This window comes from Triturus cristatus, chromosome 3_2 (assembly GCF_964204655.1).
Source record: "Triturus cristatus chromosome 3_2, aTriCri1.1, whole genome shotgun sequence".
Taxonomy (NCBI): domain Eukaryota; kingdom Metazoa; phylum Chordata; class Amphibia; order Caudata; family Salamandridae; genus Triturus; species Triturus cristatus.
The window spans coordinates 798,651,269-798,676,628 of NC_140584.1; the positions used below are offsets into that span (position 1 = coordinate 798,651,269).

The window sequence follows — 25,360 nt, forward strand, 5'->3', positions numbered from 1 at the left end:
CATCGGCTGAGGGGGAGGCAGATAATTCGAAGGTGAAATACAGTTCTTGGCAGAGAGTAAGCTGATGTCAGGCTTCGTGAGCCGCGCAGAGAATGAGACAAAGTTCATGGTCACAGATGCAGGCTCGTGCTGGAGCTTTCAGAGGCAGAAGGCAAGAGGAGTTTTGATGACAGAATCAGGGCCTACTTGCCTGGACTGAAAAGTGGCATAAGTGAACCATATAAAGCCGATGGCCTTTCATATTTAGGAATGGGATATCCGGCCTATACATGGCGGATCTGTCAAAGGACATGTTGACGGTGGACGCACATGTATTTGCGTCTTCATAACTGGAACTGGAGGGAACATACATGTACTTGTGACATGCACATGGAACCGTTGGGGTCCAAGATAGGGGACATAACTGACCAGAAAAATCCATATTTCCACATCTCCATAGCCTCTCCCCCTATTGACCTCCTCCTCGGACTACCTCACTAACACCCCAAACAGTGCCCATCATCTCCCTGTAGTCACCCCCATGACCTCCTCCTTGGATCCCCTCACTGCCACCCTCCAAAAGTGCCCCTCATCTCTCCATAGCCGCTCCCACTCATGACCTACTCCTCAGACTCCCTCACTACCACCCTCCACCAGTGCCCTTATCTCTCCGTAATTGCCCCTCTCCACCCCATGACCACCTCCTTGGATTCCCTCATTGCCACCCTCCACCAGTGTCCTTCATCTCTCCATAGCCCTTCTCTCGTATGCATTTCATTTGTTGTATAGCGCTACTCATAGTGTAGGGTGTCACAGTACTTTACATCATGCACACATTATACTAAGACAATGAATCATACAAGTATGTACATCAGTCTATAGGGAATGTCACATAAGCGAATGAGGATTACAAGGTGTAGGAATCACGTCATCCATAATGGTGGGCAGTATATTTTAAGGGGGTTTGGGCTGGGGAAGCACAAACTCAGGATTTAAAGATTACCCCAGTGGTTAGGGGTTGGCTTTACTAATAGAAATGTATATCTGCCCAAACTCTTTTTAGCAACATTAAAACAATCAAAGACTAGGGAAGTTCTAACTATATAGCAACACAAAACGAAGTACTAACTAAACCATTCAAGTTTGTGTGCAGCTCTTAGATAACAGTTCATAGGTCACTGTCCTGTGTTAGGATTGTAACTTCTGAACTGCAGGTAACACAAGAATCTCTGTGACAAAGGCAGTAACCCACTGAGCTATCCATATAAAATACAGTTTATCTGCACTTCAAAACTACCAACAAAGGATTGCTATCCAGAAGGATCATTAATCACCAGTTATCTGGGCATTTGTATTGTTGTCCTGCGTCCCTGATAAAAAAACATTTAAATGAAGCATACCAAAGTATGTGCCTTGCTGGGCCTGTGCAGATTTTAAATAATAAGACCAAATAGTAACACATTCTCTTACCTACTTGGATAGTCAAACTTTGTGTCACAGCCTGACCTGATAAGCAGCTGCAGGGGTCAGGAAAGGTGAAACAGAATAAACAAACTTATTTTCTCCAGTGTTGAAACAGAAAAGGAAATATCCACCCAGCAGGACAGTAGGTAAAAGTTACTCTGTGCCAAATAAATAATTTTTCCCCTTGCCATGCCGCTATTGTACCTGCAGGACATAGCCCACCTTTCTAAAAGGAGTTATGGGATTGGGTCAGGGCTTTTTCTCACAGCCATCCCCAATCACACAACTCCCAGAACAGGAAGAAAAACAACGTTCAGAGGACCCTTTTAAATTATACTGCCCATTTTCTATTGGCCTTCATATCCTCACTGCAAGACCAAGGCTCATGTTTGGGTGGGCCAGGTTCATGTTTGGGTGGGCCAGGTTCATGTTTGGGTGGGCCTGGCCCACCTGCTAGAACGGGCAAACCGGCAGCAGAGTGATGTACAGGGTCAAAGGCAAGCATGCAGTCAGCGAGCAACAGGAGCGGTAGCTCTGGTTTGTGCATGATTGCTGCAGTGGGGTGCAGTGTTCTTTCAACAGGAGAGTCGAAATCTTTACTAAGATGGAGGAGCATCAGGGCGGTCCTGATGGATGTGGGCGTTGTTCCATATAGTGGGTGCATAGATGGAAAAAAACGCGTGTTTTAAAACATTTTTTTTACTCTTCTTAGCATCCGGCCTGAAGGTGTCCTGGCTGCGAGGGTGTGCGGAGGGCCGTCTGTTAAGAGAGGTTGCTGGTCATGATGGCTTTGTAAACGAGGCAGCTGTGAGCATAGTACGGCTGTATTTTGGCTTTCCTAGCATACTGCCGACAGAGATTCCACTATTTTTTCCGTGCCATCAGCAGGCCCTTCATCCAAGACAATGGAGAATGCCTATTTCTAAATGTAAAGTTGTAAAAAAAAAATAGTTATTTCAGAGGATGTCCTCCCCCAAATGTGGTAACAGGTTTTACCAGTTCAAGCCTGGCTAGAAAGCGCCATCATTCTCGAAAGGACTAGTGTTTTTGCATTGCTCGTCCTTTCTCACAGCTGAAATTCTTCACTACTGAAAGGTACCAACCACTATTATTATTATCAAGCACCTCTCAATGCGGCGAGAATCATGGACAAAAAGCTTTATTCAAGCTAGTTCTCACTTCCAGACCTGGACAAACTCTGTTTTGCTTGTCTTTAACAAACCAAACCACCCTGGGAGACTTGTGTCCAACCACAACCCTAATTCCTCCAACTACAAAATCAAAGACATGTGCCCAGGTTTGGTTGCATCAGATTCAACATTAAGAAGTTATAGTTTCAAAAATTTACAATTGCACCCTTGAGCAATCTTTTCCACAATACCCAAACAATATAGTTTCCAGTTAATATGCAGAATTGGAAGGCTGCTTTTCTTCAATTGTTATTCACTCCAGTCTAGCCAACACGTTTTGTCATTTTCTGACTTCCTCAAGGCTAATTCATATTATTGCTGTCATTTCTAACATGAGTTCGAAGATCAATGGGGCAACGTCGTTACTTTCTGTAAATAAAGCGGTGAGTCGAGATAATGCCTCTTATCACGGGTATTTGAGACGGCTGCATAGCATCAGAGGACAAAATATTATGAAGAGAAGCCAAGTACAGCTTCAATGCACAACAAGTCACCGGTAGAATAGTTGGGCATGTATCATGGTGAATGGTGATACATTCTGGGAGTTTTCCCTGATGGTCCGGTTGTCATGGGACTCGGTGGCATTTTTAGCATTGTGTCCCATCTGCAAAACTCTAAATAGGCCTCTAAAAGTTTAGTTCAAGGCTTTCGAATAACTATTTCTAAGCATCTGCTTCACATATAGGGATTTAGGATAGCATCAGCTAGTATGTGCTATTCAAAATGAGACTGGTATCTTTATGATTCGGGTTCAAACCATATTATATCTGGATATTACATGAAGAATACCAATCATATTAAACTGGACTGTAACAAATTTAAAAATATTTTTTAAAGGGGTGGCGGTATCTAAATATAGCAGGACTGTTACTTTTTAATTGACACCAATCATTTAGTGAAAGACTTGAGATTGGGTTCCAATACTACTGAACCTTATCATCAGGATGTATTAGTATCTCTAAGTGTGGAGGTTGAGTGATGTCACGTATGAACATCTCAAGATGGGCACCATAAATTATCTTTGATATTGCAAAATTGGCACCTGAAATTTAAAGACCTACTTTGAGTGGAAGTTTGATGTTCTTTATGAAGATATATACTTTAGAGACATATGTGATCTGAACTACGATTCACCACAATACCCCCAGATAACAAAAGGGGACTAAGATAAATCGTGTGCAACAGAAGACCTTTCAAATTTGTCACTGTTTTGAATGTTAACCAAACAATAAGTGAGGTACCACAGAGTTCAGTATTAGACACCATACAACTGAACTAGCTAGGATTTAACAGGTATATAACTAGCAGTAGAAAACGCTTGGAATTATTTTGCTGCACACGCACCTGACCGAAGGGTCAGCAAGTGGACTACGCGGGAAAACAACAATTGCTGAATCAAGCACACGCATGTCTTTACAAAGAATATATATATATATATATATATATATATATATATATATATATATATGCCAAAGAAGTTCCTTCATACAAAGAACTGGAGGGACACAACGGGGAATCCAGGTAAGTTTGTTTAATTTCAAAACAGCAATGGCATGACGCGTTTCAACATAATGTCTTCCTCAGATGCCTGCTGCCACGGCACTATCCTGTCGGAACACTTAAAATACTCCCCCTCGTTTCGTCATCAATGACACATCCAGGTGGGCTGGTTCAGCGGCACTGCAACACTGTAGTCACATCGGCGAACTGCAGTACCCAGAATGCTCCTCTCACAGGCAACTGGGAAAATGTCACTTGAACGGCTCCCTTTATCCCTCATGGGTGCTGGATGAAAGTTAAAACGGGGTATCTGTGCTCTGGCTTGAATGTTGTGGCTGAAATTAAGCTCCTCACCTGGGCCCCCACGACGCCTCTGCCGTAATAGTCCCAATGCAGCCAGGCCTGGAATAACGGATTCAATGTCCCGGAATACCTCCGTGCAGTCACGGACCGCACTTTGCAGCGACACAGATTCTGGAAAGGGTTACGGTGGGATGGAGCACTCCAAATACCTTTGGACGAAAAGAAAATGCCGAAGCTGCCCCTGTGACTCCTTCCACTTGACGAGGCGGGTCTTCTCCTAGCGCGCCCAGGACACAGCGCGCAAATAATGCCAAAGAAGTTCCTTCATACAAAGAACTGGAGGGACACAACGGGGAATCCAGGTAAGTTTGTTTAATTTCAAAACAGCAATGGCATGACGCGTTTCAACATAATGTCTTCCTCAGATGCCTGCTGCCACGGCACTATCCTGCCGGAACACTTAAAATACTCCCCCTCGTTTCGTCATCAATGACACATCCAGGTGGGCTGGTTCAGCGGCACTGCAACACTGTAGTCACATCGGCGAACTGCAGTACCCAGAATGCTCCTCTCACAGGCAACTGGGAAAATGTCACTTGAACAGCTCCCTTTATCCCTCATGGGTGCTGGATGAAAGTTAAAACGGGGTATCTGTGCTCTGGCTTGAATGTTGTGGCTGAAATTAAGCTCCTCACCTGGGCCCCCACGACGCCTCTGCCGTAATAGTCCCAATGCAGCCAGGCCTGGAATAACGGATTCAATGTCCCGGAATACCTCCGTGCAGTCACGGACCGCACTTTGCAGCGACACAGATTCTGGAAAGGGTTACGGTGGGATGGAGCACTCCAAATACCTTTGGACGAAAAGAAAATGCCGAAGCTGCCCCTGTGACTCCTTCCACTTGACGAGGCGGGTCTTCTCCTAGCGCGCCCAGGACACAGCGCGCAAATAATGCCAAAGAAGTTCCTTCATACAAAGAACTGGAGGGACACAACGGGGAATCCAGGTAAGTTTGTTTAATTTCAAAACAGCAATGGCATGACGCGTTTCAACATAATGTCTTCCTCAGATGCCTGCTGCCACGGCACTATCCTGCCGGAACACTTAAAATACTCCCCCTCGTTTCGTCATCAATGACACATCCAGGTGGGCTGGTTCAGCGGCACTGCAACACTGTAGTCACATCGGCGAACTGCAGTACCCAGAATGCTCCTCTCACAGGCAACTGGGAAAATGTCACTTGAACGGCTCCCTTTATCCCTCATGGGTGCTGGATGAAAGTTAAAACGGGGTATCTGTGCTCTGGCTTGAATGTTGTGGCTGAAATTAAGCTCCTCACCTGGGCCCCCACGACGCCTCTGCCGTAATAGTCCCAATGCAGCCAGGCCTGGAATAACGGATTCAATGTCCCGGAATACCTCCTTGCAGTCACGGACCGCACTTTGCAGCGACACAGATTCTGGAAAGGGTTACGGTGGGATGGAGCACTCCAAATACCTTTGGACGAAAAGAAAATGCCGAAGCTGCCCCTGTGACTCCTTCCACTTGATGAGGCGGGTCTTCTCCTAGCGCGCCCAGGACACAGCGCGCAAATAATGCCAAAGAAGTTCCTTCATACAAAGAACTGGAGGGACACAACGGGGAATCCAGGTAAGTTTGTTTAATTTCAAAACAGCAATGGCATGACGCGTTTCAACATAATGTCTTCCTCAGATGCCTGCTGCCACGGCACTATCCTGCCGGAACACTTAAAATACTCCCCCTCGTTTCGTCATCATGACACATCCAGGTGGGCTGGTTCAGCGGCACTGCAACACTGTAGTCACATCGGCGAACTGCAGTACCCAGAATGCTCCTCTCACAGGCAACTGGGAAAATGTCACTTGAACGGCTCCCTTTATCCCTCATGGGTGCTGGATGAAAGTTAAAACGGGGTATCTGTGCTCTGGCTTGAATGTTGTGGCTGAAATTAAGCTCCTCACCTGGGCCCCCACGACGCCTCTGCCGTAATAGTCCCAATGCAGCCAGGCCTGGAATAACGGATTCAATGTCCCGGAATACCTCCGTGCAGTCACGGACCGCACTTTGCAGCGACACAGATTCTGGAAAGGGTTACGGTGGGATGGAGCACTCCAAATACCTTTGGACGAAAAGAAAATGCCGAAGCTGCCCCTGTGACTCCTTCCACTTGACGAGGCGGGTCTTCTCCTAGCGCGCCCAGGACACAGCGCGCAAATAATGCCAAAGAAGTTCCTTCATACAAAGAACTGGAGGGACACAACGGGGAATCCAGGTAAGTTTGTTTAATTTCAAAACAGCAATGGCATGACGCGTTTCAACATAATGTCTTCCTCAGATGCCTGCTGCCACGGCACTATCCTGCCGGAACACTTAAAATACTCCCCCTCGTTTCGTCATCAATGACACATCCAGGTGGGCTGGTTCAGCGGCACTGCAACACTGTAGTCACATCGGCGAACTGCAGTACCCAGAATGCTCCTCTCACAGGCAACTGGGAAAATGTCACTTGAACGGCTCCCTTTATCCCTCATGGGTGCTGGATGAAAGTTAAAACGGGGTATCTGTGCTCTGGCTTGAATGTTGTGGCTGAAATTAAGCTCCTCACCTGGGCCCCCACGACGCCTCTGCCGTAATAGTCCCAATGCAGCCAGGCCTGGAATAATGGATTCAATGTCCCGGAATACCTCCGTGCAGTCACGGACCGCACTTTGCAGCGACACAGATTCTGGAAAGGGTTACGGTGGGATGGAGCACTCCAAATACCTTTGGACGAAAAGAAAATGCCGAAGCTGCCCCTGTGACTCCTTCCACTTGACGAGGCGGGTCTTCTCCTAGCGCGCCCAGGACACAGCGCGCAAATAATGCCAAAGAAGTTCCTTCATACAAAGAACTGGAGGGACACAACGGGGAATCCAGGTAAGTTTGTTTAATTTCAAAACAGCAATGGCATGACGCGTTTCAACATAATGTCTTCCTCAGATGCCTGCTGCCACGGCACTATCCTGCCGGAACACTTAAAATACTCCCCCTCGTTTCGTCATCAATGACACATCCAGGTGGGCTGGTTCAGCGGCACTGCAACACTGTAGTCACATCGGCGAACTGCAGTACCCAGAATGCTCCTCTCACAGGCAACTGGGAAAATGTCACTTGAACGGCTCCCTTTATCCCTCATGGGTGCTGGATGAAAGTTAAAACGGGGTATCTGTGCTCTGGCTTGAATGTTGTGGCTGAAATTAAGCTCCTCACCTGGGCCCCCACGACGCCTCTGCCGTAATAGTCCCAATGCAGCCAGGCCTGGAATAACGGATTCAATGTCCCGGAATACCTCCTTGCAGTCACGGACCGCACTTTGCAGCGACACAGATTCTGGAAAGGGTTACGGTGGGATGGAGCACTCCAAATACCTTTGGACGAAAAGAAAATGCCGAAGCTGCCCCTGTGACTCCTTCCACTTGATGAGGCGGGTCTTCTCCTAGCGCGCCCAGGACACAGCGCGCAAATAATGCCAAAGAAGTTCCTTCATACAAAGAACTGGAGGGACACAACGGGGAATCCAGGTAAGTTTGTTTAATTTCAAAACAGCAATGGCATGACGCGTTTCAACATAATGTCTTCCTCAGATGCCTGCTGCCACGGCACTATCCTGCCGGAACACTTAAAATACTCCCCCTCGTTTCGTCATCAATGACACATCCAGGTGGGCTGGTTCAGCGGCACTGCAACACTGTAGTCACATCGGCGAACTGCAGTACCCAGAATGCTCCTCTCACAGGCAACTGGGAAAATGTCACTTGAACGGCTCCCTTTATCCCTCATGGGTGCTGGATGAAAGTTAAAACGGGGTATCTGTGCTCTGGCTTGAATGTTGTGGCTGAAATTAAGCTCCTCACCTGGGCCCCCACGACGCCTCTGCCGTAATAGTCCCAATGCAGCCAGGCCTGGAATAACGGATTCAATGTCCCGGAATACCTCCGTGCAGTCACGGACCGCACTTTGCAGCGACACAGATTCTGGAAAGGGTTACGGTGGGATGGAGCACTCCAAATACCTTTGGACGAAAAGAAAATGCCGAAGCTGCCCCTGTGACTCCTTCCACTTGACGAGGCGGGTCTTCTCCTAGCGCGCCCAGGACACAGCGCGCAAATAATGCCAAAGAAGTTCCTTCATACAAAGAACTGGAGGGACACAACGGGGAATCCAGGTAAGTTTGTTTAATTTCAAAACAGCAATGGCATGACGCGTTTCAACATAATGTCTTCCTCAGATGCCTGCTGCCACGGCACTATCCTGCCGGAACACTTAAAATACTCCCCCTCGTTTCGTCATCAATGACACATCCAGGTGGGCTGGTTCAGCGGCACTGCAACACTGTAGTCACATCGGCGAACTGCAGTACCCAGAATGCTCCTCTCACAGGCAACTGGGAAAATGTCACTTGAACGGCTCCCTTTATCCCTCATGGGTGCTGGATGAAAGTTAAAACGGGGTATCTGTGCTCTGGCTTGAATGTTGTGGCTGAAATTAAGCTCCTCACCTGGGCCCCCACGACGCCTCTGCCGTAATAGTCCCAATGCAGCCAGGCCTGGAATAACGGATTCAATGTCCCGGAATACCTCCTTGCAGTCACGGACCGCACTTTGCAGCGACACAGATTCTGGAAAGGGTTACGGTGGGATGGAGCACTCCAAATACCTTTGGACGAAAAGAAAATGCCGAAGCTGCCCCTGTGACTCCTTCCACTTGATGAGGCGGGTCTTCTCCTAGCGCGCCCAGGACACAGCGCGCAAATAATGCCAAAGAAGTTCCTTCATACAAAGAACTGGAGGGACACAACGGGGAATCCAGGTAAGTTTGTTTAATTTCAAAACAGCAATGGCATGACGCGTTTCAACATAATGTCTTCCTCAGATGCCTGCTGCCACGGCACTATCCTGCCGGAACACTTAAAATACTCCCCCTCGTTTCGTCATCAATGACACATCCAGGTGGGCTGGTTCAGCGGCACTGCAACACTGTAGTCACATCGGCGAACTGCAGTACCCAGAATGCTCCTCTCACAGGCAACTGGGAAAATGTCACTTGAACGGCTCCCTTTATCCCTCATGGGTGCTGGATGAAAGTTAAAACGGGGTATCTGTGCTCTGGCTTGAATGTTGTGGCTGAAATTAAGCTCCTCACCTGGGCCCCCACGACGCCTCTGCCGTAATAGTCCCAATGCAGCCAGGCCTGGAATAACGGATTCAATGTCCCGGAATACCTCCGTGCAGTCACGGACCGCACTTTGCAGCGACACAGATTCTGGAAAGGGTTACGGTGGGATGGAGCACTCCAAATACCTTTGGACGAAAAGAAAATGCCGAAGCTGCCCCTGTGACTCCTTCCACTTGACGAGGCGGGTCTTCTCCTAGCGCGCCCAGGACACAGCGCGCAAATAATGCCAAAGAAGTTCCTTCATACAAAGAACTGGAGGGACACAACGGGGAATCCAGGTATATATATTACCTACTGGCGGTCGCCAGTAGGTAGTTATAGTTAGGACCACGTTTCCATAGGAAATCCGCAACATTCTATTTTGAATAACTTTTGCGCCGGTCGACGAATCCTCGCGAATTTTTCAAAATAGGTGGGGCGCTACGCTCCGCTCCTACCCTGAAAGTCTCGGGGGGTTTCTTCAAGCGGGGGCTGAGATAAAAGGGGGGTCCCAAAACGCGTTTTTCCCATGCATTTTTCCATAGGACCTTTAGACACAGCTACAGCCCGAACGGCTGAACAGAATTACTTGAAATTTGGCAGAGAGGTAGTCCTCAGGTCAAGGAAGTGCCTTTTGTAGGTTTGGTGTAAATCTGTTCAGTAGATTCTGAGAAAATAGCCTTTAAATCAATATATATATCTGAGCCAGCTTACGCGTACGGTGACGTGCGCGAGCGCGATTCTGATTGGCTCTTAGATCTTAGTAAACATTCGAATCGGCCGAAACCAGGAAGCGGCGGCCGCCATTTTCTCTCTCGCACTCTGAGTAGGGCAGCATAAATGAAGCCCAAAAATGGGTAAAGGGGCAGTATATTGAAATAATTATCACCCAGCAATGATATACGGGCCCCCAAACAGGCCAAAAAAATATATTTTTTTTTCGAAAAATCGTCGATTACGCTTACCGTACGCGTACGGTAAAAAATTAAAAAAAAAAAAAAAAGTATCCACACTCTCCCCACCCCATGTGCAAATGGTGCCCGAAGGGCACCATTTGTGCATGGCTTATGAAATAATTGAAATTAATAAACAAAACATTTCACAACGATGCACATAATATGTCCCCCATGTGCGCACGGTGCGCGAAGCGCATCGTGCGTACATGGCCCATCTCGCATAATGTGGGCACACGGTGCGTGCAGCGCACCGCGTGACCACCGTGCGTGCATGGCACTAACTGCGTAAAGTGGGTGCGCGGTGTGCGAAGCGCACCGCGTGCTCACTGTGCGCGCACGGTGCGCGAAGCGCACCGTGCGCGCACGGAACGAACTGCGTTAAGTGGGCGCGCACGCCACGAATGGCGCAAAGTAAGTTAGCATTTAAAAAACCGTACAAATTCACTGAAAAAACTATAGGTTTCACACACGTTATAGTTAGGAATTAGGATTTAAAAAACCTTGCAAATTCACTGAAAAAACCATAGGTTTCACACATGTTATAGTTAGCTGTACATTTTACTGATAAAAAACCAATGAAATTCCCCCGTTATAGTTACTGTAGGCAACTATAACTCACGCGACCGTAATCCTCTGCTGATGACATATGTGTCTTTATGAAAAAAAAATATTTGTAATATATGTATAGCTAAAATTTAATGGAAGAAGACATGGGCAAATAAGTGTCTAAATACAGTATTAGCATCAGCAGAGGATTACGGTCGCGTGAGTTATAGTTGCCTACAGTAACTATAACGGGGGAATTTCATTGGTTTTTTATCAGTAAAATGTACAGCTAACTATAACATGTGTGAAACCTATGGTTTTTTCAGTGAATATATATATATATATATATATATATATATATATATATATATATATATATATGTATATATATTATCTACTGGCGGTCGCCAGTAGATAGTTATAGTTACAACCAGTGCTTAATTTGTAAAATATTAAGTGCAGGTGCTCCAATTTTTTTATTAGGCCACACCCACTTCCCCTGCCTCCACCTACTTTCCCCACTGGCTCCACCCACATCTGTATATGCTCCGTCCAAAATTCTACAACTGGCACTGCTGAAAGCCAGATGTAATACCGGAGTTGAATTTCAGCCAGCGAGCCTTCCTCCAACATGGTTTTGATAGAAGATTCCTCCCCTCCAGCAACCCAAGTAAATTTTGAAAAAAAAGTAAATCACAAAGTGCATTTAAAGCACAATTTTGGCGTAAATTTGCTAAAATCACTAATGCACTGAAAGGGAATACATGAAATATTCCTGTGCTTTATGTGCCGACTTGGGGAAAGGAGAATACTGGGGTATATCCCGGTCCCTGTATCTTAGAGGTCAGCCTGAACTTGTGACTTTCCCCCAGTCTAGATCGACCAGATGACCGCAAGTGGGGCTTTGTGCTTTTAGGTGAAATACCTACCATAAATCTTTAAAATTGCACATCTGCAGTTCTAACAATTAGATTTTTGTATTTTTGGTGTCAAATAATGTATTACATTTTAGTCTATTTTTCTAAATTGGTATGGGGTTATTCTTATGCTGTGTTTTCACTTTAATACTGTTTGTGAGAGCTGAATAACTACTTTACACATTGCCTCTATGCTAATCCTGACTGCTTTTGTGCCAAGCTATCCGAGGGTTAAGCACAGATTAATTTAGTAACTTCTAAGGTTCACCCTGACAGGGATTGTGACTGTTGCTTCAGAAGGGCTCACACCCTCCCCTTCAATCAACAACCTAATTTCTCACAACAGCCATACAATCTTCATCTTGTACATACACTGCACCAAGATTTGACTGTGACCGTGGTCACTCACCAGGGATAGTGGAACACCCTCTTTTACTAAGTAGAGTAAAACTTCAGAGCGATCAGGAGAAGGGGCAGGATAGAAAGAAGGCAGCGCTGAGAAGAGAGGGACCAAGGAGAGGGAGGGTATAAAAGAAGGAAATACTGAGAACAAAGCAGGTGGGGGTAGGGAGAGTGATAGAGCAGGCACTGCTGAGGGGAGACAGGGATGAGGGCAAAAGCAGGAAACGGGCTGAGAGCAGAAGGTTTGTAGGCAAGAGGTTTGGGAGGAAGAGAGAGAGCAATGACTGCTGAGGAAAGAATGTCCAGGCATGAAGGGATTGAAGAGAGTGAGGTCAAGCCCTTGTGGGGAGAGAGGGACTAGATTGTGGAAGGCAGAGAAAGCAGGCATTGTTGGGCAGAGACTGGAACTCAGGCAGGACCTGACTCTCACACTGGGGCATGCATCGCGCCTTCCCTGCCTCTAGCCTTCATCCTGAGATATAAAAAGGAGTCATCAAACTATTTAATATTAAACAGGTTTTACCTTGTTTAATTGTTTTTTTGCGTCGATATGTGCAATTGATACCACCTAAAAAATGCATCTTTGATTTTTGCTCCCCAGCCATTTGAGAAAATAGTTTCCATTTACCAAGTTCTCGTGCAGTTCTTTACTTAGTCTTGTAACTAGTTACCTTTTGCCAGCAGCAACTCACTAGAGATATCCAGGTGCTGCATGACCTGTCTCCCATCCACCATGAAGTTTTGTTGGTAAAAATCACAGTATTGTAGGTTAGAACCTTTTTATATTCGAGCCAAAATAAACCTACCTCTACGGAGAAAATTATGTAGGTTTGTATGCAAATCATTTTATTCTGAAAACTTATGTCAGAAAGTCAAAGACAAAACGCGTGAACAAAATACTTGAAATGATGCTCAGACATGAAAAATATCTGGTGCCTTTTAGGGGTCAGAATCACTGAAAAGACAGTTGATGAAAACTATTATTATAACAGACCCACTGAACAGCCCCAATAGCCATGGATTTTGGTTCCCTTTCATTTTGTAATTCACTTCTGCTCGAACAAAGCATTACAAATGTAAAAGTAAGGATGTAATACATTGTAGAATAACTGAACAAACTGAGATCTGTGGTGTAACTTGATTGCCACAGGACTAAATGCAAAGATGGAAAGTAGGCCGCCTAACGGCGTCTATCCCCTGATTGGCTTATAAAAGGACAATATAATTAAGCTTCAGTGGGCCTTACACAGCCCTGGAACCCAGCGCCAATAACCATACCCCTTATTGCGATGCAATTATAAATGGTGCTGGATATTGCCTTCTCTTTCCTAAATTGCCTTTATAAATGAATGCACGATTGAAATAGGATTGTCTCTCTGATCAGCTACCATGCCCTTCCTCGTCCATGTGCTTCCAGCCATCCTTTGTATTCCTTGGGTTCCTGCTATCTCTCACTCTGAATTGAAGCCCAGTGCGGAATACACAGAAGTGTTTGCTCAAGTGATTGTTCATCTGTATTGGTGAACAGGTAGAAAGATTAGCACAAGAATGCAAGTGTTACCCACAGACACCATTCAACACCATCACACACCCATTTTAATTTCAGCAATTATCAGTAAGCGGGGTGCCTGCAGATCAAATCAATGCAGGACAGCCGATGAGTGTTAACGGGCATTTCACAAAGGGACGCCCACTCACACCTTGTAGCTTGAGGTAAAGCGGGCTTTTTGTGTGCTTGAATATGTTACACTTGTCCTTCAGTCACAAGATCGTATTTGCATACATATAGAGTGTAGGAACATGGGTACCAAATAGCATAGAAGTCAGATGTGAATGCACCGCTTATCAGCACACAGTGTTTGAAGTTATTTTTTATTTGCTGTTTTATAACATGTAAGATACACACATAACCACCCCGTCTCACACAATCAGCAAGCACACATATACACACACACACAACCCTCCCCTCCCCTCCCCCCCGAGGGCCCATCCACCTTCACTTTTCTGCTCAGTGAGGAGGGTCAGGATGATACGATGATGGCTGGTCACAGCAGGTCACCACTGCGCTCTTCGGTTTGTGATCTAATCTGTGCAGGCCAGGTAGGTTGGTGGAGGTGTCTACAGTTCAACTTAGCTTGCCATGCATGCTACCCAGCTACTCCCGGTAATGCTGCCCCTGCCAGGTTCACGCAACACAGCAATAAAGGGGATGGCAGCTTTTATACAGCGGCAGTACAGGGCAGCACATGCACACCGAGGTTCCACAGTGACTATGGCCAAATTCAGCTAGTTTCAGTTGAAGTGTGACCTGATTAAAATGATGCTACGCACTTTTAATTTTCTCCAGAATATCGCATACACAATATCGCATACAGTTTCTCTTGAACTTTCTCAGCCTGCCTCACCCACTCCAGCTCACTCATCAGTCCCTCCTCAACCACAATTATCCAATGGAATTTGGATATTACGATGTTCCATAGGGAAAGGCAGGCATGCACTGCGTCCATCACCCTACCCAAAAAAAAACAGCGTTGGTTTTGGCACGGTCTGTGGCGGCATATTATTGGAATAATCAATGGCATCCCTAGTTAGCTGGCTTCGCTTAGCTACTAGTACTAAAGTTAGTTAGTTTACAATCACTGCTTAAGTGCTTAACTTCTAATCTTACCAGTGCTTAATTTGTGCCACTGCTGCCAGCCCCCTCAAACTAGCGGAAGCAGCTGAACACATGCTAAAAACCAGCGGTCATGCAGTAGATGACATCACAAAACGCAAAACCTGCACTGACGTCATCAAACTAGCATTCTAGAACACCTACTATTTCTTATTGACAGAAAGAAGGAGCGCGGGATTCGCAGGACGATCCCCTGTAGCAGCTCAGCTCAGCTTCATGTGACTGGCCAATAGCTCACTTAATCTCCCCGGCAACCGTCAGCACCTTGAAACATTAAGGGCTGATATGCTCACGCTTTACAAATAGTAATTATTAATATAAAGATGCAGGACTCGATAAAGAGAACAGTGTTTTTCTGTACACTTGACAGTCTCTTTAACACCCTCTTTCGAACGGTGCAGTCCAGCATTTTGCACTAAGCCGCACCTTGAGCTGGAGTTGGACTAAGGTGCTGCACTTTGTAGACCCCTTTAATAACATGGTTTTTTCCCCCCCTTTGTTTCCGGCATTCGTGCTTTGTTTCTCTTCCACCCTGCTTTCCAGCGAGCCTGGCACAGTTAGGCCTCTCTGGCATGAATGTGTAAACTCAGATCCTAGGGCCGCAGTGGCTGCGAAGTCCCTGGAAACCCCTTTTGTGCAGTCAATCAAAGGGGCCCCTGTCTTGCTGATGGTCCCTGCAAATTTGATAAAATGGCAGAGTAAGTGCATTACTGAGTGCCTGTGTGTGTGTGCTTATGTGCCTGTGACCGTGAGTGCGTATGTGTGCATCATGCTTGCACATGTGTGAAAGCATGTTTGTGTATGGGTTTTCATGACTGTGTGAGTGTATGTTTGTGCTTGTGTGTGCATACATGAGTGCTTGGGTGTGTGTATTGTATTGCATTGTAGTATGTACATAGGGCTTCCAACTCCTGGCAAGGTCAGGCCGCGCTTGTTAGACATAGGTTGTCTTACCAGAGAAGTGTGGGGTGAGGTGTATGAAGTTTAGAGATGTGCAGTAAACGTGGTGCAACGGCGTTGCTGCACATAATCATGAAGTGCTACGGAGAGTTCGAGAATGCACACATACACTTACGTAAATAAAGTTTGTATTGAAAACATTGAGGAATCCACTTACCGTCTCTCGTGGTGGGCCGGCCGGCAGGCAGGGACACACACTGGCTGCACTGCACTGCCTTGTGCCTTTCCTTTAATTAGTTCGATTGATTAGGCCGCGGCGGCCTGGTGCTGCCCACTTGCTACCAGACCGTCAGTATTGTAGTACTACTGGCTGCCAGTTGATCGATGCCTGCACAGGGCGGCTGCCCAGCTCTGCCCTTTACGTCGTCGTCGGTCCGGTCAGGTCGGGCCAGGCTGACAACGTCGACGATGACTCATGGGGAGCTGCAGTAGTTATGCTGGGGCGTGGAAACTGGTGGCAAAGTGAAACAAATCTGCGCATGCTACCGCGCGCACAGCCACTACCCCTTCAGAACCTCCAGCATGGCCCGCCCAAATAAATCAGTGTGTGTGTGTGTGTGTGTGTGTGGGTGTTCCGCAGCCCGCCCACTGGCAAGAGGCAAAACAGTCAACACTGCACTGACTGAACGAAGAAGGGCCGCGTCGGCCCGCGGCCGCCATGACATATATATATTTATTATTAATTTGACTATTCTCCTGGACTTGGGCAGGGCTGCAGGCTAAGTGTTTAAGAAGTGAGTCGCAACACTAAACGCCATGACACTGACTCGGCGGGATACGTGAAAATCACGCTGCTGGCCTGTGGCTGCACCAAGTACAGTAAAGGTAAATTTAAAAAAACATCACTGTGGACGTGTGCAGCAGATGCATAGACCCGGCCCTGATAATTAAGTGCCGGTGCTAAGCACCGGAAAGCACCGGCACAAATTAAGCACTGGTTACAACCTAGTTTCCATAGGAAATCTCAAAATTCTATTTTGAATAACTTTGGCGCCGGTTGACGAATCCTCAAAACTAATGGGGCGCTCCACTCAGCTCCTACCCTGAAAGTCTCGGGGTGATTCGTCAAGCGGGGCCGAGAAAAAGGGGGGGTCCCAAAACGCGTTTTCCCCATGCATTTTTCCATAGGACCTTTAGTCGCAGCTACAGCCCGAACGGCTGAACAGAATTACGTGAAATTTGGAAGAGAGGTAGCCATAAGGTCAAGGAAGTGCCTTTTGCAGGTCTGGTGAAAATCTGTTCAGTAGTTCCTGAGAAAATAGCATTTAAAAGCATATCAATATCTATACGCGCGCACCTCGCGATTTAAAAAAAAAAAAACATTCACGGTGCGCGCACGGTGAAAAACATGAAAAAAAAAGTAATAAATAAATAACTTAGAATTTAAAAAACCGTACAAATTCACTGAAAAAACCATAGGTTTCACACGTTATAGTTACGAATTAGCATTTAAAAAACCTTGCAAATTCACTTAAAAAACCATAGGTTTCACACATGTTATAGTTAGCTGGACATTTCACTCGTAAAAAACCAATGAAATTCCCCCGTTATAGTTAGTGCAGGCAACTATAACTCACGCGACTGCAATCCTCTGCTGATGACGTCAGATATTACATCACTGATGACATATGTGTCTTTATGAAAAATAAATATTTGTAATATATGTATAGCTAAAGATTAATGGAAGAAGACATGGGTAAATAAGTGTCTAAATACAGTGATGTAATATCTGACGTCATCAGCAGAGGATTGCGGTCGCGTGAGTTATAGTTGCCTGCCCTAACTATAACGGGGGAATTTCATTGGTTTTTTACGAGTGAAATGTCCAGCTAACTATAACATGTGTGAAACCTATGGTTTTTAAAGTGAATTTTATATATATATATATATATATATACACATATATATATTTCCGCTGATTATTTGCCAAGGAAGTCGTGATCAAGGCCATTGTACCGGCCCGAAACGCGTCATGGCAGGCAAAAGAGAGAAATAAAAAGAAATCTTACTACCACGAAGAGGAGTTCACTCATTCTTTCTTGCCGTCACCGGAGGTCAAGGAATGTTTGGAATTGATATATTTCCTCTGATTCTTTGCCAAGGAAGTCGTCGCCGGCGTTTTGACCATAGTGATTTAACGGGTCATCATCAGGACAAAAACACATAAGGAGCAACTGCTGTTAATCTTTCAAATGAGGTTGAAGAAAAACTCGGGCAACATGGGACGCAATGGCTGCTCAGTGAGTCAAACACAGTTATGCGTGGCCAGAGGAAAGACGGGGAGGTTATTGAATACATGGATAGTTTGGTTCCTCTTCTGTATCCAATTTTTCCTTCTTTTGCCACCATTACTATTTATGTTTACACAAAAGTTTGTCTTTGTTATTGACATATGTCTGTGTAATTCTAGGAGCACTTTTTGTATTACCGTGTATTTGTACAAAAACATTTTCCATCATAGAAAAAAAAAATGATACATTTCTTAAGTGTACACTTTCATTATTTCTTCAATCATTCATATGAATCATTTAAAGTCAATAATATTTGTATTTAACTAAGAATCCGAAATACTGTACACCTCTTATATTGTTTATAAGCCCCAGGTTTGGGTGACAGGGCTGCCCCCATTGGTTGTAATCAACTTTCTCAAAGTGGCATTTTCAGAATTGTCATTTAAAATTGGACTTCACCATGAATTAGGATTTTAAATTTGGACTCCAGAGACACCAAACATGAATCAATTATATCTTCCTGTTAGATTTGGGGGTCTCTAGTTGGCATAGGTAGGTACCTTTGACAAATAGGGACCCTTCCGTCTAGTCAGGGTAAGGGGCTACAATCCTTAAATAACCCCTGCTCACCCTCTTGGTAGCTTGGCACGAGCAGGCAGGCTTATCTCAGAGGCATTGTGTAAAGCATTTGTGACCACACACAGTAATACAGTGACAACACTACAAATGGACACCACACAGGTTGTATTATAAAAATAACTATTTTTATATAGACTTAACACAAGACCAGACGACAAAAATCCACAATACTGTACTCAAAAATAGTCTCTTAAATGTTATGAAATAGCTCAGTTCTCTCAAGTTGTAAATGCAACACTTTACTCTCAATGTACCTTAGATGCGTAGCGCAAAGGAAACAAAACGGTTGCAGGGAAGGTGATGCGTCGGTTCCTTACACGCAAGGGAGTGGATGCGTTGGTTCCTTACTGCTGCGCAGGGGAGTTGATGCTCACTTCCTTACTGTGTGGGGAGTTGATGCGTCGGTTTCTTACTGCTCTCCGGTGCGATGCGACACGCTGGCACCTCGATGCGATACTCTTCTCCGGTGCGATGCCACAAAATGGCGTCTTGGTTGCGATGCAACAACGTTGGTGTGATGCGACACGCCCGATGGCCGTGCGGCGACTCGATGATCTTTGGAGCCACGACAAGCCCTGCGATGCGCTTCTCCGGTGATGCGACGATGACCTCTGTGGCAGCGTCCCGCTTCACCGGCGATGCACCGCGCTTCGGCGATGCGATGATGATAGCGGCGGCTCGCTTCCTCGGCGATGCGATGACAGCGGCTGCGGCGGCGACACGCCTCTCGTTGTTGCGTCGCGCTTCCAGCTCCCAGCGACACGTTCTCTCAGAAGGCCCAGCACAACAGCAGGCACTTCAGTTTCCAGCAAGGGAATTCAGGGGGGGAGCTGGTTGGTGAAGTCTTGTATCCCTGAGACTTCAGGCAGGAGGCAAGCTCTAGTTCAAGCCCTTGGAGATTCTTCTTCAAGTTGATAGAAAGCACACTCAGTCCTTTTCTCCTCTCTTTGGCAATTAAGCAACCACTGCAGGCCAACCCCCAAACAAACAGCACAGGGGAAGTCTCCTCCTTCAGCTTCCTGGTTCTTCTCCTCAGCAAAGGTACGTCTTGATTCCCAGAAGTGATCTAAAGTGCTTGGGTCTGGGTCCCAATATTTATATTCCTTTTCCCTTTGTTCTCTGAAGGCAGAGAGGCCTTTGCTTAGTCCAAACCAGTTCTGGTCAGTCCTGTAGCACTTTGTTGACATGTCTCCTTCTTTCCTTTCACAGTGCAGGGCAGGGACATCAGACACACCACAGGAGGTGGAGCCACCATTGTGGAGGGAAGGCACAGCCCTTTTGAGGTCCCAGGTGCAGCTCCTCCCTCCCATCTAGATGCAGATCTCTCTATTCACCACTGGGCCAACTCACCCTGTCTCCTGGAATTCCCCAGCCGTGTCACTCAAACTCCAGACAAGGAATACACAACCTAAGCAGAAGCAGGATTGGATGGTTAGACAAGAAAATGCCTACTTTCTAAAAGTGGCATTTTCAAACACAGAATGTTAAAACCAACTTCACTAAACGATGTATTTTATCATTCTGAGTTCAGACATATTAAACTCGAATTTCTACCATGTTCCCTGAGCCATTCAGGATCATAAAATGTAATAACCAAACTGCCCATTCTGGCCTATGGAGAACAGGTAGCCTTGCAATAGTGAAAAACGAAAATGGCTGTAATTCACTATTAGGACATGCCACACACACCAGGGCATGTCCTACCTTTTACCTACAATGCATCCTGCCCTTGGGCCTCCCATAGGGGTGACTAATATGTATAAAAGGGAAGGTTTTTGGGTCTGGCAAGTGGGTGCACTTGCCCAGTCAGCGTGGCAGTACCAGACTGCACACAGGCTCTGCAGTGGCAGACCTGAGACACTTTAAGCTGCTCCGGTGGGTGGCACAATCAGTGCTGCAAGCCCACCAGCAGCATTGGTTACAAGCCCTGGGCACACGCAGTGCACTGTACTAGGGTCTGACAAGTAAACCAATCAAGCCAATCATGGAGTCACTAATCCATATATCAATTTACTATAGGGAGCACTTGCACTGTGGCACTGAACAGCAGTGGCACAGTGCCCAAAGCATCTATAACCAGCAAAAACACATGAGGCAACAGCGAAAAATGGATGGGAGACCCACGCCAATGGTGCCAGGTCTAACACTTCCCATTTGGAAATTACACTTATAGAAGGTAATAAGTTAATCCCAATGTTATTTTATGGATGAAATAGGCCATGCAGTAGTGTCAAATGAATTTAAGAGTTTTTCACTACCAGGACATGTAGAACTTAAAAGTACATGTCCTGCTTTTTAAATACCTTGCATGCTGCCCTCTGGGCTGTCCAGAGCCTACCCTAGGGGAGACGTGTATTAAAAAAGAAGGTTAAGGCCTGGCAAGAGGTTTACTTGCTAGGTCCACATGGTAGTTTAAAACTGCACATTGGCTCTGTAATGGCAGGTCTGAGACATGCTTAAAGGACTACTTAAGTGGGTTGCACAATCAGTGCTGCAAGCCCATGTAGGAGAGTGGCATCGACTGCATAGTTGCCCCCAACTTTTTGCTGATGTTTTGACTGTTTTCTGACTCTAGCCAGGCTGTGGCCCTGCTATCCAGGACCCCAGCCTATCTGCTTCCTCTCTAAACTGATGTGAGTACCCTAGGTGCATACCAATTGGATACTGAGGACACCCTATCAGCCCCTTGTAGATGGTACTCTAGGTACCCAGGGCATGGGTCCCTCCGAGGCCTACCAGGGGCTGCAGCACTTATTGTGCCACCCCTGGGACAGCTATACAAACTGACACCACCAGACCACTACTGTAGTCTGGGTAATGTGGTGCTTGCACCCCTTACAGGGATATAGGTATCCTGTATCCCACTTAATACAACACATATATCCTCATAGGTCACCCCTAAGGCAGGCCTTGCTAATCCTACAAGGCAGGGTGCTGAGATGTGTGAGGGGGAACCCCTACCTGAGTAGGGCCCCTCTGCAACCTTCGTAAAACTATTGCTGGGTTGTTTGTAGTGCAGCCATACCATATACTCTTAACCGCATTATAAGTAATCGCGATAGCGTCATAACTTGAGAGTGGCTGCACAGAACCATGTCGTGTTTGGTGTCAAACATGTAGGAATCATACCCCCAATCCAACCATGGGAGTGAGGGCATGATTCCCCCCTGCTAGAGGGGCGATATGGTAAAAGCGGCAAATTTTAGACACCAATTTAAAAGTGCACACGTAGTACAAATGGATGCTACCCGCCACCCACACGACTCTGTCTGCCTATTGCTGGGCGGAACTCCAGCCATGGCAGCTGGACAATAGTGATCTTGTTGCAGGGAGGTGCTCCCACCTCCCCAGACAGACTATGTGGTTTGAAACTGGGTGGGTGCACCATAGGATGTCTTTCAGACTTGCACGTAGGCTTCTCCAGTGCCTACTTCTGCATACACCGCCTCAAACCGGTTCAGGGGCATCCTGTCCCCTGCCCAGGCGGAAAAACACACAAAGGGGAGAGGGTGTAGCCACCCTTTCCCGCCTGAATTCTCATTGGTGGGCTCTGATTTAGACACTCCCCTAATCCTTGGATAAAGGTGGGTGCAGGGTCCCCAGAGCCTCAGATTACTTTTGGACTTCACAGACTTGAGCCTTCGACTTGCTGCCACACAGCTGAATGAAGAAATCTCCCTTGGGGTAAAGGAGTTACCCCCCTGCTTGGCAGGCACCTGAAACACTGCAAGTGACCCGGTTGGAACTCCGCTGCTCCTACGGACAACGAAGACTTCTGCCTAAATTGAGGTGGTTTTCCAAGCATCCCAGAAGCCATTGAGTGTGCACAGCAAAGCTCCGCACCGTGGACCCCGTGGGTGCTGAGATCCCCAATACCCCAGGACACCGGCCACCTCTTGCACAGCACACAACCCCGACCAGTGGGGAAGTTGTGCTTTGGCCAATTATTGAGCCAACCTCTCAACATCATCTGTGCCAAAGATCGACACCCTAGCCCGCTCCGGCAACCCGTGGGCACATCTTTACGCACGCCAAATTGCTGCCTCCCGCGGTCCCTTGTCTCTCGACTGTTGGGCCCTAGCGGAGGTCAATCTTCACTTTAAAGGGCTCCCCAGGTTGCTCCAGGCCTGCTCTACAGTCTCCTCGCTGGAGACCTTGGTCAGACCTCGTGGGTCTGCACCGTAGCTGTTTTATTATCCTTGCGTGGGTTGCGGTTGCAAAGGCTTAGTGGATCCAATCCGGACACTAACACCACAGCGGCCTTCATCCTTTGTGGGACAGTCGCCCTCCAGAAGCTGGCCTTCCTTGAAGCCTCCTGGACCCCGTGGCTGCCGACCCAAGCTACCCATCTTTCACCTGGAAGCACCCGACATTGAAGGGTTCTTTCTCCTGAGCCCCCTGGTCACTGTGCCGTGACCCAGACACTGTCCCCTCTGCTTTCAGGTCCTTACCTTCAAGATCTACATCTTCAATCTGCACGACATCGACAACGCTTCACGCCGGCAGCAGTTCTTCACCTTTTTCCATTGAAAACGAGATCGCGACCCGACATCGAAAACGACCTATGCACCCGGCTTCCCTGGGGCAGGTAACAGTGTTACCTCGGTACTGTCGTGGGTGTGGGCCCCTCCAAGAGCTTAACTCTAAGCTGCTGAACTTGAACTCCTGCTAGAAGTGTTTTAATTCTTGCAAATTCCAACCGCGACATTCTCCATAGGGTGTAATAGAGATCCCGACAGTAGTTTATACCACTGCACGCGTCTCCCGTGGGCCCCCTTCCTCACTACCTTGAGTGGTTTCTTAAGGGGCCAGCGACCCCAAGTGCCCTAGGCACTGTCTGTAGAATTGTCGTGGTTCTTATACCACTTTTTTGATATATGGTTTGGTCTCCCCCTGGGGCCCTATGATTCCAGTGCTATTTATTGTAACTATCAATGCTTGTTTGAATTGTATCTTTACCTCCAGTTTCATAAAGAGACTAGTGGGATTATTCTCAGACTAAATACATATATTTTATATATATACCTGTGTGGACTACTCTTTCATTTGGTTATTCAAGAGGTTATCTATGGTAAAACAATAAGCTTAACACTCCTTCAAGACTTAGCCTGAAGGCTGCTCTCCACAGCTACCACTAGGATAGCTTTCTTTAAAGGTTGTCTTTTAACCTATCACCTTAAGAGTCGAATTGGACTGGTGCAAGGAGTCCCCTATAACTAGTGGACAGCATATGCCAGGCCAACTTCTCACAGCCCACTAGTAGCATTTAATTTACAGTCCCTGGGCACAGGTATTGCACATTACTTAATTAAGTTCAGATCTTTCTGGCAGCCCCCACTCAGCGAGGGACTCCAAGGAATAATTCCCACTATCTGGGCTGTCTTTCCCTCTCTGTCCTGAAGAAGACCCGCCATGACATTCTATTAACGCATTGTCAGGGTCGAAACGTCGACGACAATACATTGTTCAGTCCTAACAAATCTCTTGGTGTATATTATTGAGCTGTCCTGCCAAATGACCAGAGATATTGTTCTCTTTGTTGTTCTAACCATTTTTCAATTTGTATATACTTGTACATATTCTCACTCTTGTATATATGCATTGCACTACCAACACCGAGCACCCACTGTCACCTTGAAACACTTGTCACTTTATGATTGCACCTTGACAGCCCCGGAAAATAAGTGTCTTGTAAAAAATGTGTTGTAAAAAGAAAAAAATATATTTTGCGAGTACATTTGAGTCATTGCTTTGTATCTTTGTGTTCCAATGCCTATGCTTTCGTGCCCTGTGATTTATTCCATTTACAGTACTCTCTGATATAGTGTTTACGCAGAGAGGCACATGGTAAATCCCCCCCTCCCCCCCCAGATTCAGTTTCTCTGGCTAAGTAATTGCTTTCTTTCCCGACAGAGCCACTGTAGCTTTACATATGGTTAGTGGAGCCAGCATCCTGCTCTTAGATGTGCTCGAGGAGAGCATGAGCAGAGACACAGGACCCGGCCGGTGGCAAGGTAAGTTCATTTTATTTATTTATTTTTATAATTGATCCATTTGTGACCCACCCACACAATCCGTCTGCGCCCGCCCTGCCACCCGCGAGCCATGCCGGCCGCCCCTGCACAAACATTACAATTGCTATACATTAAATGGTCTATGCGATCGTTCCCTTACCAATTTTGTCATTTCATATACTGGGTTTTAGTATTCAGATATGAACCAAAGTAAGAAAACACTGCTCTGCAAGGCTCATCCTTTGCACTTTCTCCCAGTGTAGACCGTATTTTGATCCTCTTGGATTCATACTACAAACGGCCTCTTTTGCAATGGTTGCTGTTTTATGCATGCTCGTGCTACAATGATCTAACAAAGACTACCTTCTCAG

At 46.5% G+C, this 25,360-nt stretch overlaps 1 protein-coding gene and 1 long non-coding RNA gene across 2 annotated transcripts in view; one reads left to right on the top strand and one right to left on the bottom strand.

Moving 5' to 3' along the window:
- Positions 1-25,360, bottom strand: part of PARD3B (par-3 family cell polarity regulator beta) — a 2,086,630-nt gene that overhangs the window by 1,108,521 nt on the left and 952,749 nt on the right. The window lies entirely within an intron of this gene.
- LOC146858171 (uncharacterized) overlaps positions 1-25,360 on the top strand; it is a 167,419-nt gene that overhangs the window by 132,062 nt on the left and 9,997 nt on the right. Inside the window, exon 3 of the long non-coding RNA XR_014980002.1 lies at positions 24,889-24,989. This is a non-coding gene — a long non-coding RNA (uncharacterized LOC146858171). The remainder of the gene's footprint in view (positions 1-24,888; positions 24,990-25,360) is intronic.